This window comes from Microtus pennsylvanicus, chromosome 3 (genome assembly GCF_037038515.1).
Source record: "Microtus pennsylvanicus isolate mMicPen1 chromosome 3, mMicPen1.hap1, whole genome shotgun sequence".
NCBI classification, from domain to species: Eukaryota; Metazoa; Chordata; class Mammalia; order Rodentia; family Cricetidae; genus Microtus; species Microtus pennsylvanicus.
In genome coordinates this window covers 50,000,230-50,016,412 of record NC_134581.1, presented here as the reverse complement: position 1 = coordinate 50,016,412, position 16,183 = coordinate 50,000,230, and the positions used below count along the sequence as shown (strand labels likewise).

Here is a 16,183-nt window from a genome sequence, read left to right as displayed (position 1 = left end):
TGGTTGGTGGCGCAGGTGTTTAATCCCAGCACTCAGGAGGCAGAGGCAGTGGATCTGTGAGTTCAAGGCCAGCCTGGTCTACAGCGTTATGACAGACAGAACTGTTTCACAGAGAAACTTAAAAATATATATATATATGAACCTCTAACAACTCATGGAAACTAAAACTAAAAAAAAAAATGGATAAAAGGGACAAAAGATGTAAACAGACGTTTCTGCAAAAAAAAGTCAATAAAACTATCTGGAAAGTGCTCAGTATCTCTAAATTACAGAAAAACATGAATGAAAACGGCAGTAAGTTCCACTGTACAACCAATAAAAGGCTAAAGTAAAAAGAGCCAACCACCAAGAAGCGGCACAATCAAATACTACACACTCTGAGGTTCCTAATAGTTATACAGACATCTAACCTATCATCCAACAACTCCATAAAACACATGTACAAAAAATTTGCATAAACCAAGTGGTGGCAGCACACACCTTTAATCACAGTACTAGGGAGGCAGAAACAGGTAGATCTTGAGTTCAAGGCCAAGCTGGTCTACCAATTGAGTTTGAGGGCAGGCTCCAAAGCTACAGAGAAATCCTGTCTCAAAGGGGAATAAAAAGCTTGCATATGGATGTTCAGTTTCCATGGTCAATTTTAGACAGAACATAGACAAAAGTGAGATGTGTAGCAACACAGTAGAACCTCAGAACCTTTGCTGAGGGAAGCAGACGTGTGACTCCCTCTAGAGGAACTTCTAGAATGGATGAGATCAGCCTAAGCACTTGAAACTACTGTTCACTTAGAGTAATTCAGATTGGGGCAAATCCCTTGTGAAACCTCTCCTTTATTCACACTGCATATTCCAGGCAGACTGAGCTAAATACCAAGGAGATTTGTGAAGAAACACGCCTTTGTTTCCCTTCTGGAATAACAGGCACTCTGATCTACTATCACTTACTGCTCAGTGTAGTGAACAGACGACAAAGCTTTAAAAACAAAAACAAAAATGAGGCACTTCACTGAAAGTAAAGTTTAAAGACAAATAAATATCAACAAGTATTCATCCGTGGTTAATGAAAGGAACTTGTGTTCTTTTTATTTGTGTGGGGAGTTGTTTGCTTGTTTTCAAAGTTCTGCTCTGCGGCCCAAAACTAGCTACAAACTTGCCATTTTTCAGGCTTCAGTTTTCCAGTGCTGGTATCACAGCCACACCACAGCAGCTAGAAACTGGAGTATGGGGAATAAATATAGCATGGGTGCCTATAATTTGTTTTCTTTCTGTTTACTGTGGTGCTGGGGATTAAACTCAGGGCCTTGTATGTGCTAAGCAGAAACTCTAGACTGACCTAAAGCCCAAGTCCTGCCAACTTAATTTAAAAGAAATATTAGCTGTGTGTGGTGATATATGCCTGTAATCCCAACACTCAAGGAGGTGGAGGCAGGATTCCAAATTTCAAGAACTACACAGGAAGATCCTATCGATAAATAAATAAATGAATGAATAAATGAATAAATAAATGGGGTTGGAGAGATGACTCAGTGGTTAAGAGCACTTGTTGCTTTTACAGGAAGACCAGGGTTCTATTCCCACCACCCACGCTGGCTGCTCACAATGATTCCAGTTCCTTCAAGGTCAGAAGCACACACATGGTGCATATACATATATACAGGGAAAACACATAAAATGAGTAAATCTAATAATTTTTTTTATTGCAAAAGAGGTGATTAAAAGGCTTAACTGGCAGAGGAATAGACAGATGACTAGAAATTTGAAGAAAAAACAAACCCAGCAAATTAATTAGAGACTCTGGGTGTTCAATGCACCACCCACTTGTTTTCTACAGCATTTGCAATTGTTAATAAAACACCAGAAGGAAAATATGTGATGAATGAACACCAGACACTGAGCACATGAATTACCAAACAAAGACAACTAGGCAGAAAGCATCAGACCAGTGGTTGTCTAGAGACGGAGGTGACTGAGGATAAAGGCCTACAAAGAAATGTTCCAGAATGATGAACCATTTTACTCCTGCCTAGCAGTTCATTACATGGATGTACACACATTTGTCAAAACTCACTGACCTGTAAGGTATGTGATTTTTAAAGTCCACTGTAAAAAGCTAGTACACAAAAAATCAAGTTCCTCCCAACCAATAAAAGGCTAAAAGAGCCAACCACCAAGAAGCGGCACAATCAAGTATGATGACACTCCCAAAGCGTCATCAGCCTCCCTTTCTTGCTGGATAAAGACCATGTCCATGAGAAACAAAAACACATTTGAGTCCTTAGAAAGCAATATAAAAAAACAAGGAATTCCCAAAAGGAAGGTTTCTGACTTGGTGACTCAAGCCTTACTGCCTTAAGACCTGCAGTTCCACCACCTTGTCTCATCTTAGCAAGTTCTGAACTCTAAAGTTCTTTATCTGAAAATGAAAATATTTATTATCTCAAAAGACAGCTGTAAATGTTTTAAAACAATATTTGTGCATTAAAGCTAAAATGTTGCTATTTTTAAAGTTAAAATTCAAATAGCTTTAGAAATCATCTAAGCAAAAAAGTCCACAAGCTTCTTTCCTCCAGTTTTTCCTCTTTTAGGGGTGAGAGAAGAAACAGTTCGGTTTGCTAAGTATACCTACTTCAAGCTAGTCTACCTCACTGAAGTGGTGAATCTCAAAATCCACCTTTAAAAAAGGCAAAAACCAGCAGGATGCAGTGGCTCATGCCTTTAGTTCCAGCAGAGTTCGGAGCTTGAGGCTAGCCTGGTCTACAGACTGAGTTCCAGAAAAGCTGGGACTACAACAGAGAAAGCCTATCCCAAAGAAACAAACATACACACATAAATAAAAAATTTACTATTTTTTTTTTAAAGCCAGACAAGGCAATACACTCCTTTAATCCCAGCACTTGTGAGGCAAGGACAAGTGGATCTCTGTTTACAGGCCAGCCTGGTCTACATACATAGTAAGTTCCAGAACAGCCAGGGCTACACAGAAAATCCTTGTGTGTGTGTGTGGGGGGGGGGACTGGTAAAAAAGGTTGGAATAAAAATAAAGCCAGAAAATTAATTAAAGAGCATGGTGATGGTCTTGGGATGTAGGATCAACACAGGGAATAGTGGTGTACTCTACTTTAAGCCCAGCACTTGGGGGACTGACGAAGGCAGGTCAACTATGAGTTCAAGGCTAATCTGATCTATATAGTTCCAGGCAAGTTAGGACCATAGAGCAAGACCCTGTCTCAAAAGACAAACAATTCCCTTCCCTTCAATGAATGTAGTATCTAGTTTGGGGAGAAAAACTGTTCCTTAAGCTGTTTAGATAAAGTGTGTATTTTACATATATGGTTTAAATCCATCAAAGTATGTAATCTAAAAATTAGAAAATATGTTCTAAAGAAATAAAACTAAGAACTGGGGCTCTGACAGGAGAATACTGAAAACTAGTTCTGATAGAATACTACTGGACAGACATTACACACAAAAATGAGAATTTAACTATCTGAATAAAACGGTAAATTAAACCACATAGACTGAGCTTGCCATTCTGCTCAGTCATGATGCCCACAATGGCTGTTCTGCTCTAGAGCTGGTCTTTCTCATTTGCCTCTGAGGCGATGAGCATCTTGCTGTGCTGTCAGATCCTAATGTTTCAAGCCATTTATCTTCCTACATACAATGGACTATACTTATCTGGTGTTTTATAATTAAAATGTGATTTGTTCCAACTACCTCAGCAGCCGGCGGGGACCGACTGGGACCGGCTGGGACCAGAGCAGTAGCAGAGGACACAGGCCGCAGGCGTCGGGAACCGTTGTGGCAGCAGAAGCAGGCTGCAGGGACCGCATGCAACACGGAGAGCAGATCGCCCCACTACAATTAAATCAAAGAGCCAAAACCTGGAAACAACCTAGATGCCCTTCAATGGAAGAATGGATGAAGAAAGTATGGAATATATACATATTAGAGTACTACTCAGCAGTAAAAAACGAGGGCTTCTTGAATTTTGCATGCAAATGGATGGAAATAGAAAACACTATCCTGAGTGAGGTAAGCCAGACCCAAAAAGAGGAACATGGGATGTACTCACTCATATTTGGTTTCTAGCCATAAATAAAGGACATTGAGCCTATAATTAGTGATCCTAGAGAAGCTAAATAAGGAGAACCCAAAGAAAAACATATAGGCATCCTCCTGAAAATTAACCTTCAGCAGGCGATGAAAGGAGACAGAGACAGAGACCCACATTGGAGCACAGGACAGAAATCTCAAGGTCCAAATCAGGAGCAGAAGGAGAGAGAGCACGAGCAAGGAACTCAGGGCCGCAAGGGGTGCACCCACACACTGAGACAATGGGATGTTCTTTTTTTTTAATATTTATTTATTATGTATACAATATTCTGTGTGTATGTCTGCAGGCCAGAAGAGGGCACCAGACCTCATTCCAGATGGTTGTGAGCCACCATGCAGTTGCCGGGAATTGAACTCAGGACCATTGGAAGAGCAGGCAATGCTCTTAACCGCTGAGCCATCTCTCCAGCAATGGGATGTTCTATTGGGAACTCACCAAGGCCAGCTGGCCTGGGTCTGGAAAAGCCTGGGATAAAACCGGACTCTCTGAACATAGCGGACAATGAAGACTACTGAGAACTCAAGAACAATGGCAATGGGTTTCTGATCCTACTGCACGCACTGGCTTTGTGGGAGCCTAGGCAGTTTGAATGCTCAACTTGCTAGACCTGGATGGAGGTGGGGGTTCTTTGGACTTCCCACAGGACAGGGAACCCTGATTGCTTTTTCGGGCTGAGGGGGGGGGGGAATTAATTGGGGGAGGGGGAGGGAAATGGGAGGCGGTGGCAGGGAAGAGACAGAAATCTTTAATAAATAAATAAATTTAAAAAAAAAAAGCAGAGCTGGTGGGCTTTGATGGGTGGTGCACTGGGGCTGGTAGGACATCTCAGGGTAAGGGTGCTCGCTGAAAGCCAATGACCTGAGTTCTGTCCCTGGATTGCATGGTGGAAGACCCTATTCTTCAAAGTCATCCTTTTTCCTTTACGTGTGCACTGTGATATGCTCATGTACACACTCACAGGTATCATATACACATATACAGTAATAAATAAAAAAATTTTAGCCGGGCAGTGGTGGAGGACGCCTTTAATCCCAGGACTTGGGAGGCAGAGGCAGGAGAATCACTCTGTGAGTTCGAGACCAGCCTGGGCTACAACAGCTAGTTCCAGGACAGGCTCCAAAGCTACAGAGAAACCCTGTCTCAAAAAACCAGAAAAAAAAATTAAAAGGAAATATAACTTCATAGAAAACATCATAAAGGGGAGAGGCAGGGAGGGAAGCAGAAAAAAATGTAGAGCTCAATAAAAATGAATAAAAAAAGAAAACATCACCAAATACATAATGTATTACGTTCTGTAATTAAATATTTTACACATGAATTTTTCATTAACAAACATTCTATATTAAAGAATTAGGTATTAGGTTTAGTTTTTGTAAACTCAATCTACTCTTTAAATGCAAAGAGTGCATTTTTTTTACGTATTATAAACATTATTTTAGCACTAAAATTTTCAAAGAAAGCCTGGGATCACATCAGTAATCTAATTTAACCATATTTATCAAAAGTTCATTTTGAGCTGGGCAGTGGTGGCACACACCTTTAATCCCAGTACTCAAACAAACAAAGGTTTACTCTGTTTAGACAAACAAACAAACGAAGGTTTACTCTGCTTAGACAAAGTAAATGATTCACATAGCTTCACCTCAAATACTCTTCAATCCTTTAAAATTTAACAACAAAAAGCAAGAGATGGCAATAAATGTCATCCAAATGATAGAAATTCTCAAAATAGAGATAGAAATCAAAGAACCTTGCTACCTCTGTCCCCAGAGTTACCTACTTTTTTCCCCCACCCTCTCCACCACCTCCTGACTAGTGGGGTTCCAGAAGGAACTGAGTGCAACAGCATCTAGGCACCCGGAATGCTCCCTCCCTCCCTTTAAGTCTGTGTTCAGATGCTTCCTTGTCCAAGAGACCTGCCTTATGCACTTCAAATTCTAAAGAGTTATCACAATTTTAACCTGCTTATGAAAAGCAAACAAAGACACAAAGTTAACTTCAACCACTATTTCCTCTATTTCATTTTTATAAACTTTATTTATTTTCTATTCCAAAGGTTAGGTAGAACACAGAGTTGGCATTCAATCAGTGTTTGCTGAGTTCTATTAAAAATAACTGAAAAATTGCAACCAGTACAGTTTATTGGTGCTACACTTGCCTAGCACGTTGGAAAGAGGCCCAGGGGCTCCACGCCCTGTCCCCACCTGCCCACTAACTACACTAAGGGGAAAAAAATGAAGAAGCATAGTCTCATTTACCATAAGAAACCAAAAGACAGAGCCCACAGGATGGCTCAGCAGGTAAAGGTGCTTGTTGCTCACCCTGATGACCAAAGTTCAATCCTCAGGATCTACATGATAGAAGAAGAATTGACGCTGTTGTTTTTTCCTCTACATGTCTGCCATGTTGCATGTGTATGCACTGTATACAAACAATAAATAAATGTAAAAAAAAGATTTTTAAAGATGCTCACTCTGGAGCAGCAGTTCTTAGCTATTTTGGCTCTTGAAGGTCTTCACACCCTACGGATCCCAATTTTGAGATATAGCTTTTATCTACTAATGATACATTCAAAAGTAAAACTGAGTACATTTGTAAAAAGTAATAGCATTACACCCTAAAAAACTAACACATAAAAGTTTCCAAAATAATGAGAAATAAATGCTATACATTTTGATGACTCTCTTAATGTCTGGTTTCACAGCAGTAAGCAAGTTCCTATTATCTGCTTTAGCTTTGAACTTATGATAGGTTGGATTGGTTAAATTTTAAGAAAATCAAGGCTCCAAAGATACAGAAAAACCCTGCCTTGAAATAAACAAACAAATAAATAAAATACTGAATAATGCACACCTTGCAAAAACAAATAGATTGTGTTATATATAACAGGTAGGCACAGCAACATCCACCTGTAATCCAGTTGGTTCAAAAGTAAACTAAATAGGGGCTGGAGAAATGGCTCAGAGGTTAAGAGCACTGGCTGCTCTTCCAGAGGTCCTGAGTTCAATTCCCAGCAACCACATGGTGGTTCACAACCATCTATAGTGGGATCTGGTACCCTCTTCTGGCAGAACACTGTATACTTAATAAATAAAGTCTTTAAAAAAAATAGACTAAACATTGCTTGAAAAAATGGATAAATTTTTAAAAATAAGGCTGGGCATGGTGTCACAACTTTACTACCCGCATTAGGGAAGCACAGGTAGTTTTCTGTAAGTTCAAGGCCACCCTGGTCTACAGGGCAGCCGGCCACCCAAGTCTACATAGTAAGACCTTGTCTCAAAACAAAATAAATTTAAGATAAATAATAAAACAAACACCCATGTACAGGTGGTAGAATGGCTGTGAACTATACTAAAAGATTACAGGAATTGAGCAGGGCGGTGGTGGCACACACCTTTAATCCCAGCACTTGGGAGGCAGAGGCAGGCAGATCTCTGTGAGTTCGAGACCAGCCTGGTCTACAGAGCTAGTTCCAGGACAGGCTCCAAAACCACAGAGAAACCCTGTCTCGAAAAACCAAAAAAAGAAAAAAAAAAAGATTACAGGAATTGTCTATAATGTGCACACTCTGTAGTAATACCAGTGCTGGGGAGGGAAACAGGTGGATCCCTGAAACTCTTCTAGCCTACTGAATGACAGGCCAATAACAGACCCTGTCCCTTACCTCTATCTCCTCCCCAATCACAGAAAAACCAAGGTGGACAGCATACGTTATGGCTATTCTTGGTTGTCAATTTGACTACATCTGTGATTAACTAAAACCTAAGTGTCTGGGTACATTTGTGAGAGATTTTGCTTAAATTAACATGTTTTCATTGAAGACCTACCTTTAATCCAGATCTTTTGAGGTGGGAAGATCCATTTTAATCTGGGCCACACCTTCTGGTGGCAGCCTATAAGGTCATGGAAAAAGGGAGCTTTTGTTCTTTGCCTGCTTGACCTCATTCTTGCTGGCAAATTTATTTCTTCACTGGCATAGGAGCCTACTTCTGCTGGATTCTGGAGTACACGAAGACATCCAGTATACCTATACTTTCATACACCAGTATGAGCTGAGACCCTCAGCCTCATGGGCTGAATAACCGTCTGGTTCTTGGACTTTCCACTGGGAGACAGTCACAGCTGGACTAGCAGGGTCACACCTGTAAGTCACTCTAACACATCCCCTTTCTATACTAAATAGATCCATTCAGTAAGTTCTGTACCTCTTGAGAACCCTGAGTAATACGGCACCTGAGGGCCAACACTCAAGGTTGTCCTCTGGCCTCCATATACACATGAAGATGTGCACACATGTATAGATACAGATAAGAATTCTACTACTGAACCACCCATATCATTTCTTTTTTCTCAGTGCTGAAGATTATTGAACTCAGGGCCTTGAAAAATTAAGGCAAGCACTCAGTGGACTCAACCCCAGAACTAAATCTCCATCCTTTTTGTTTGTTTGTTTATTTTGGAGCCTGTCCTGGAACTAGCTCTTATAGACCAGGCTGGCCTCGAACTCACAGATATCCACCTGCCTCTGCGTCCTGAGTGCTGGTGTATTAAAGGCGTGCACCACCACCGCCCGGCTCTCCAGTCTCCACCTATAAAATCTATGGACATTATCAGTAAACAAAGTATCTTTATCCCATCTGAGATCACCTCTAAAAAGTGCTTGCACCACCTTTCGATCCATACAAGAACCCCACACTTCTATTCATTCTCTACTCCATGATCTTATTCCTTTGAGGCACTCACCACAACCTATCCTATTTATGAGGTTGCCACTCAACAGAATGTCGTTTCATGAAGACAGCACCTTCATCCTTGCCGACCAGTCAGTGGCAGTACCTACAGCATAACACATTCAATGCATACTTCTTGAGAAAATTATGTACAGACTCTGTGTAAAATATTAGTTCTGCTATGTGTTTTTATCATTTTTAACTTGCTTTTCATCTGATGGCAATTTCTGAGTACCTGTAGGAATTTGGGCACCAACCTGGGAGATACAAGAGAGAGAAGAGAGTACAAGGCAGTCAAATATAATTCTGAGCCGGACGGTGGTGGCACACGCCTTTAATCCCAGCACTCGGGAGGCAGAGGCAGGCGGTTCGAGACCAGCCTGGTCTACAAGAGCTAGTTCCAGGACAGGCTCCAAAGCCACAGAGAAACCCTGTCTTAAAAAACCAAAAAAAAAAAAAAATTAAAAAAATATAATTCTGGACTTTGCTGAACAATAATCATACATTTCTGAAAGAAAAATATGTTATTTGGGACTTTTGTTGGTTAGGGTTTTTTTTTTGGGGGGGGGGTTGTTGTTGTTTTTAATTAAAAGCACCATCACCAGCCAGGCAGTGGTGGTACATGCCTCTAATCCCAGCACTCAGAAGGCAGAGGCAGTTGGGTCTCTGTGAGTTTGAGGTCAGCCTGGTCTACAGAGTGAGTCCAGGACAGCTAGGACTAGACTGAGAAACCCTGTCTCAAAAAAAAAAAAAAATAAATAAAAGACACACAGAGAAATTCAAGATACTCTTTGGCTTTTCAGCAAGTTCAAGGTCAGCCTGAGATACCTGAAAACCTGGTTTCAAAAAAAGAGAGGGAGAGAGGGAGGAGAGACGGAAGAAGGGAGGGAACATTCATGTATTTAGAACTTACTAAAAACTGCAAAAATTGGTAAAGCTGGATAGCAGTTCATACTTCAATCTCCGTCACTTTGGGACTAAAGCAGGAGTGTGTCATGACTTAGAGGCCAGCCTGAGATATGTGAGATATGTTAAAGCAATCTTATAATCCCGATCTCAGGAAAACAGAAAACAAACAAAAAACTTTTAGTAATTTCTCCAATAGAAATTACTATTTAGAACAAATATGGCTTCATCATAGGTTAATGCATATGTATGGTTTTTATTTGCATACATGTATCATGACTGCATTTATACTCCCCATAGAGCATTTCTGGAGATCTGGGAATCCAACAGTGAATACCAAAAGAACTAAAAATAGAAGCTATTATATGTAGCACACACACACCCTAAAACAGAGGCCAGAAATGAACATTTATCAATCGTACACTTGTTTTACTAATTGAGAAAGCTATAAACTCAGGGAAAGTTAACAATACACTCAAAGAGCCAATGTATAACAACCACACTACACCTAAAACCCACATTACTGTCTCTAGACCTGTTTTTTGTTTGTTTGTTTGGTTGGTTTTTGTTTTGTTTTTCGAGACAGGTGTCTCTCTGTGTAGCTTTGGACCTGTCCTGGAACTCGCTCTGTAGACCAGGCCGGTCTCGAACTCAGAGATCCACCTGCCTCTGCCTCCTGAGTGCTGGAATTAAAGGCACATGCCACCAACACTGGCTAGACCGGTTTTGGTTTTTCTTCTTTAAAGATAATGTCACCCCCAGAATATGAATGCCATATTCTAACAAATCTTAATTATTATTTTTTGTACTGTCAGTCATATTTCTCCCTATAAAGTTCCAGCCCACCAGGTTAGGGTCAAAGCAGGGGCACATACAACTAAGCCATAACTAAAATATAATACCAAAGACCTTCCTTACCATGACATATATAAAATAAACACTTAAAGCACTGTTTTGATGGAATGAGTTTTCTATTCCATATTTTCAACTTGAAAGAAAAAACATACACAGATGCACCTGCTGAATAATTTATGGTTCCTTTGCTTCATGCAAGTAACTGCTGTTCTCCTGGAACATGAGTAGAAACATGTCAATTTCTCACAAACATTAAGTTCCAGAGCGAAACCTGCTGAACATAACCCGTGCACTCTTCATTAAAAGCTTTTGTGAAACACAAAATATAGACCCAAATACAGAATTAGAAACCTGTAGTCTAAGCTTCTCAGAAAGCCAAAGCGGGAAGATCCCTGAGTCTAAGAGCTGAAGGACAATTAGTTCATAGGAAACATCTGAGATACAAGTGACCAACAGACAGAGACCAAGGGGAAAGATGACAAAAGAAACCACACACATATGACGCCCAGCCCTGGCTAGTCTTGTTAATATTTCCCAATGTCATTCAGGCCAATTCACAAATATCCTATTTTTTTTTTTCAAATACTACTGAGACTCTTCTTAGGTGACAAGCAATCAGAATACAATGAAATCATTTGTTCATGGTTAAACCCTAACGGAGTAGCAAAAGTAATACATATTTTCGGGGTAGGTATTAAAGACAGGGTAGGGTCTCTTTATGTAGCTGGGGCCATCCTAGAACCCACTAGGTAGATCAGGCTAGCCTTTGAACTCACTGAGATAGCCCTGCCTCTGCCTCCCGAATGTTGGGATTAAAGGCTTGAGCCATCCCAGCACTCCTGCTACAAAGGTAACATTTAAAGCTAACTTGTTTCTTTCTCTCTTCAGATGTTATAAGAGTTTCCTTATAACCTATGTCACAATGTAACAAAATACTACAGTTACCAGTTTGTACAGAAACTGGTAACTAAAAGAAAAAGCAAAAACAAAAATCACATAGTAAGAAACTATCAAAATATAGATCCGGAGCTGGAGAAATGGTTCGGGTTCAAGAGTGCTTACTATTCTTGTAGAGGACACAACATGGGGGTTCCAGCACCTACACAGTACAAAATCTCCCTTAATTGCAGCTCTTAGATCCTCTTCTGACCTCCAAAGGCACCTGCACACACACGCACGGACCCACACACTGACATACACTCATTCGAACGACTTTTTTTAAATGTAGATCCCGATTCTAATAAGGCTAAGTAAAGTAAGAATTATGGAAAGAAGGCCTACATAAACTCAAGATCACAAGATAGTTTTTGCAAACACAAACGGGCAAGGAGAGGTAACCTCAGTTCATCTTTTTTCCCATTCTGTTCGTTTTGGTGAAAGAGGTGCCGAAAATTAAAGACAAAACGCCAAATGGAACGAAGTCTGGTTTAAGAGCTATCAGAACTCTTACAATGAAGTCTCTGTCAGCTGTCTCGCGGCTACTCGGGAGTTCTAAACTCACTCTGTACGTAAATCAAATAACAGGAAAGCTCTCAACAGTACAATGGAGTCACCCCAAACTAGACATGAGCAAATTAGATGAAAGCGCTATAACTTCCTGGTTGTTGGGGTTCTTTTTGTTTTGTTTTTCGAACGCTAAAACTCACACTTGCTTTAAGACGTTATCTACAAAGCCCTATAATCTAGTTAGTGTGGTGACAAACCTCTATTTGTCAGTACAAAAACCGATGCTTCCACCGCACCACTGCTGACTGCGATCAATTATCTAGGCAGGATAAAGAAAACATCTTTTTTTAATGACTAACCAGCCAACTCCACACAATATCAGACGCGTCTCTCTCCTGCTCCACGGACTGCGCGTGCTCGCCCGCCCCGGGCGGCTCCCAGCATCGGCCCGGGTTACCTTCTTCACTCCATTGTCACCCCCACGCCTCGGCCTTCAGCCCCCGTCCTGCCGGCGAGCAGCAGCGACAGGGCGCGATCCCCTCACCCACTCCCGCACAGGAGGCTGTGGGTGTGTCCGCGGGCGGACTCTCACCCCGACACAATGAGCCGCTCCGCGCCACCCGGGACCCGCGGTCATCCCCCTGCCGCCGACCCTGGCCGCCGGCCGCGGCCCTTCCTCTTTCTCCCCCCACGGCTCGGCCCCTCCCCCGCAGCGCGCAAGCGCCGCAGCGCCGCTCCCCTCCCCCGCACCCCTCTTTCCGCCGGCGCCCTCACCCGAGTCCGCAGCCCCCGTGCGGCCAGGTCCGGGGCTCGCTGGCGCGGGCCGGCAAACACCGCTCGGCCAAGTAAGGCGAGGCTGAGACGGACCGGGTGGTTCTCCTCAGGAGGGCGTCTGTCAACGCCGCGGCCGAGCGTGCGGCTGAGCCCGGCTCGGCCCGACACCGCTCAGAACACCTGATCGTGGCCCACGCGCCCTCGCGACCCTGAACGGCCGGCGTGTCTACGCCGCGCAGTCCCGGCTCCCCGCCACCATCGCCGCCGCCGCAGCCTGGCCCGGCCCTCCCCGACTGCGCGAGCGCGACACCGGGGGCTTTTACGACAGTTCGGAAAGCAAGTGCGCCGGACCTACACGCCCTCTCACGTCGATCTGTCTGCGCGTGCGTGGACCGGCGGCTACCGGACCCGCCCCCGGCCGTGTCCCAGCCTTTTCCCCTTTGCATTGGCTTTCGCGGACTGTTGGCCCAGATGAGCACTGTTAAAAATAAGCTCGTTGGGTTCATTTTCTTCGGTGATTTTGGGCTCAACAACACTTAAACATAATTCTGCCCACATCGTGGTTACTTTTTCTCTGCTTGAAATTACAACTACACCTTCTTGACTGCACTTGCAGCTCTCTTAAAGCAAAAACATGGGTGTCTTTCCCAGCAAATGATACTTAAACCGGAGATCATATCTCGCTGTTGAAGTGAATTGTTTCCAGAATCATTTCAAGAGTGCTGTTTGATAGCCTGGGAGCTTATACTCAGAAGACTTCGTAATAACCTCACAAAGCAAGAAGATTCCAATGTTTCATTGTGTGCCCTACGAGGACAAGAGGCAAGGACAGAGTGTGCGTTCTGCAGTCAGACAGACTTTCGGTCAGAGAGCTGATTTAGTACACCATTTTAACTCTCAGTTTCCTCCTTTATAAACCAGGATATCCTTACATGCTATTAAAAAAAAAAGATCTTGTAAGGTCAAATATGACAATTCATATAAAGTTCTTATACACCAGCTTTTCAATAATTCTATTCACTCATGTTCTCTATATTCAGTGAAGAAGATGTTTTTAAATTAAAAACGAGGGAAAATGAAAGAGCTTTGGTTCTAGATTTCCTAAGTGCCCCTAATTGCTTCTCTTTAAACATAGAATACCACCTGGACTATTGAGCCCTTGACATGTTGACTCACGATATCTCAAGCCTCTATTTCCAGCCCTCTCCTTTTCTTCCTAAAGCTTTTGATGTATTCTTTAATGAGGTAGAGACTCATACCGCGTATGGCTCTTGAACTCTTGAAATAAAGCACCATTGCGTTTGTATTAGCTACATCAACTTTCAGAGCGACGGTCCAAAAATGTGAAAAGCCCAACACGTTTTACTTTTGATTGTATGTTCCAGGAATATTTTTACTTTGTTGTATTAAACTGATGGATACCAAGATTGTCTGTGGTGTTTTCACAACAAATGATTCCCAAATCACACATGATACTGAATACAAATCAGAAGAAGGTGAATTGATTCTGAAATCAAGTCCAACACGGTATCAAACGGCCAGGAATTCTGGCTACGCATCATAAAAACACTCACATGCCAAGATACAAATGGCCTAATCCCTTCCCACTGGCCAGTGACACCTGGAAATGTTTTGTGTTGTAACATGAAGGGAGTGGCCATCTAAGCAGGAAAAAAGGATGCAGCCAATGCCACCTATTTGCATAGGATTGCCTTCAATGAAATTCTCTAGACCAAAACTGTTTCTTCGTTTGTTTGCTTTTTTTTTTTCTTTTTGTGGTGCTTGGAATCAAACTGAGAGCCTCATGTGTGCTACCACTGAAACACATGCCCAGCCTGGGCCTAACGTGTTCTCATGGTTGAGAAACTCTGGGTATGGTGGCCTGAAAGAAAACGGTGCCCCAAAGGGAGTGGCACTAATAGGAGGTGTGAACTTGTTGGAGTAGGTGTGGTCTTGTTGGAGGAAGTGTGTCATTGTGGAGGAGAGCTTTGAGGTCTCGTATATGCTAAATCCACACCTAGTGAAACAGACCACTTCCTGTTTCCACTGCATCAAGATACGGGACTCTCAGCTCCTTCTCCAGCACCATGTCTTCCTGCATGCCACCATGTCGCACCATGATGAAAATGGAATAAACCTCTGAAAATGTATGAAAGCCAGTTAAATGTTTTTCCTTTATAAACTTGCTATGATCATGGTGTCTCTTCACAGCAGTAGAAACCCTGTAGGTGGAGACTGCTCGTTTGTTTCTCAGCCGCCCAGACCCGAATAATCACACAGAAACTATATTAGTTACAACACTGTTTAGCAGATGTCTCAGGAGTATTTCTTGAATTAACCCATTTCTATTAATCTATGTATTACCACGAAGCTGTGGCCTACTGATAAGGTTCCATGGCACCTCTTTGACTCTGCCTACTCTCTCTATATATATTCCAGCCTGGCTATATTCTGCTAAGTCATTGTCCAAAGCAGCTTTATTCATTAACCAATAAAAGCAACACATGGTGCTGGAAATTGAACCCCAGAGAGGCAAGTGCTCTCTACCTCTGAGCTACAGTCTCAACCACAGAATTCTGTTTCCAGTTAAGGACAGTGACACCATCTGAACTACACAGATACAAAAAGAGGTTTTTCTCTCTCTAACTTCAGTTGCTTCATCTAAAAACATGTCAAAAACTATTGTTCTCCAAGTAGAGAATAACTTAACAATTGTTCCCCAACTGAAAAATGTTTGTTTGTATTCACTATAAAGTAATTAGGAAAAATATTTATGAATTATAAGAAACTCCTTGCTAAAATTTCCAGTTCAGCAATCAAGACTGAATGGCCCTGAGCTGAGACGTAACGACAGAGGGACAAACTTATTCACCTGAGGGCCAAACAGGATGATTCTAGGCTTCTGGCCCTAGACATCAGGTTTAAAACAATGGCTTTGGGCCTGGTTTTGGCTCAGTGGTAGAACCTTTTCTAGTATGCAAAGCCCATGTCTCAACCCCCAGGGCCACAGTTGAAAATTCAATCATAGTGGGGCACTAAAACTGACAATGATTTTTGGTTGTTGCTGTTGCTATTTTTAACTGTAGCTGGTGAAAACATACTCCTTACCCCATGCTCAGCTAAAGAATAAAGAAATTTTTGAAGGCAAAATAAATTATAAAAAATAAAAGCAACACATATGCATGTGTTTCCCACATCAAGATACTGGGTTAAAGAAAAAGCACTATTAGCCAGGCGTGGTGGTGCACACCTTTAATTCCAGGACTTGGAAGCAGAAGCAGGTGGATCTCTGATTTTGAGGCCAGCCTGGTCTACAGATCAAGTTTCAGAACAGCCAGAACAAGAAAATA

At 42.2% G+C, this 16,183-nt stretch overlaps 1 protein-coding gene across 11 annotated transcripts in view; it reads right to left on the bottom strand.

Moving 5' to 3' along the window:
- Rnf111 (ring finger protein 111) overlaps positions 1–13,194 on the bottom strand; it is a 76,274-nt gene extending 63,080 nt beyond the window's left edge. For 2 of the 11 annotated variants that reach the window (XM_075965327.1, XM_075965328.1), the window contains exon 1: positions 12,834–13,194. The gene's annotated coding sequence lies outside the window, so the exon portion shown is untranslated. Of the gene's footprint in view, positions 1–12,418; positions 12,757–12,833 lie in introns of those variants that run through there. The other 9 variants (XM_075965330.1, XM_075965331.1, XM_075965332.1 and 6 more) reach the window with 7 other exon arrangements.
- Between the last annotated feature and the right edge of the window lie 2,989 nt (positions 13,195–16,183).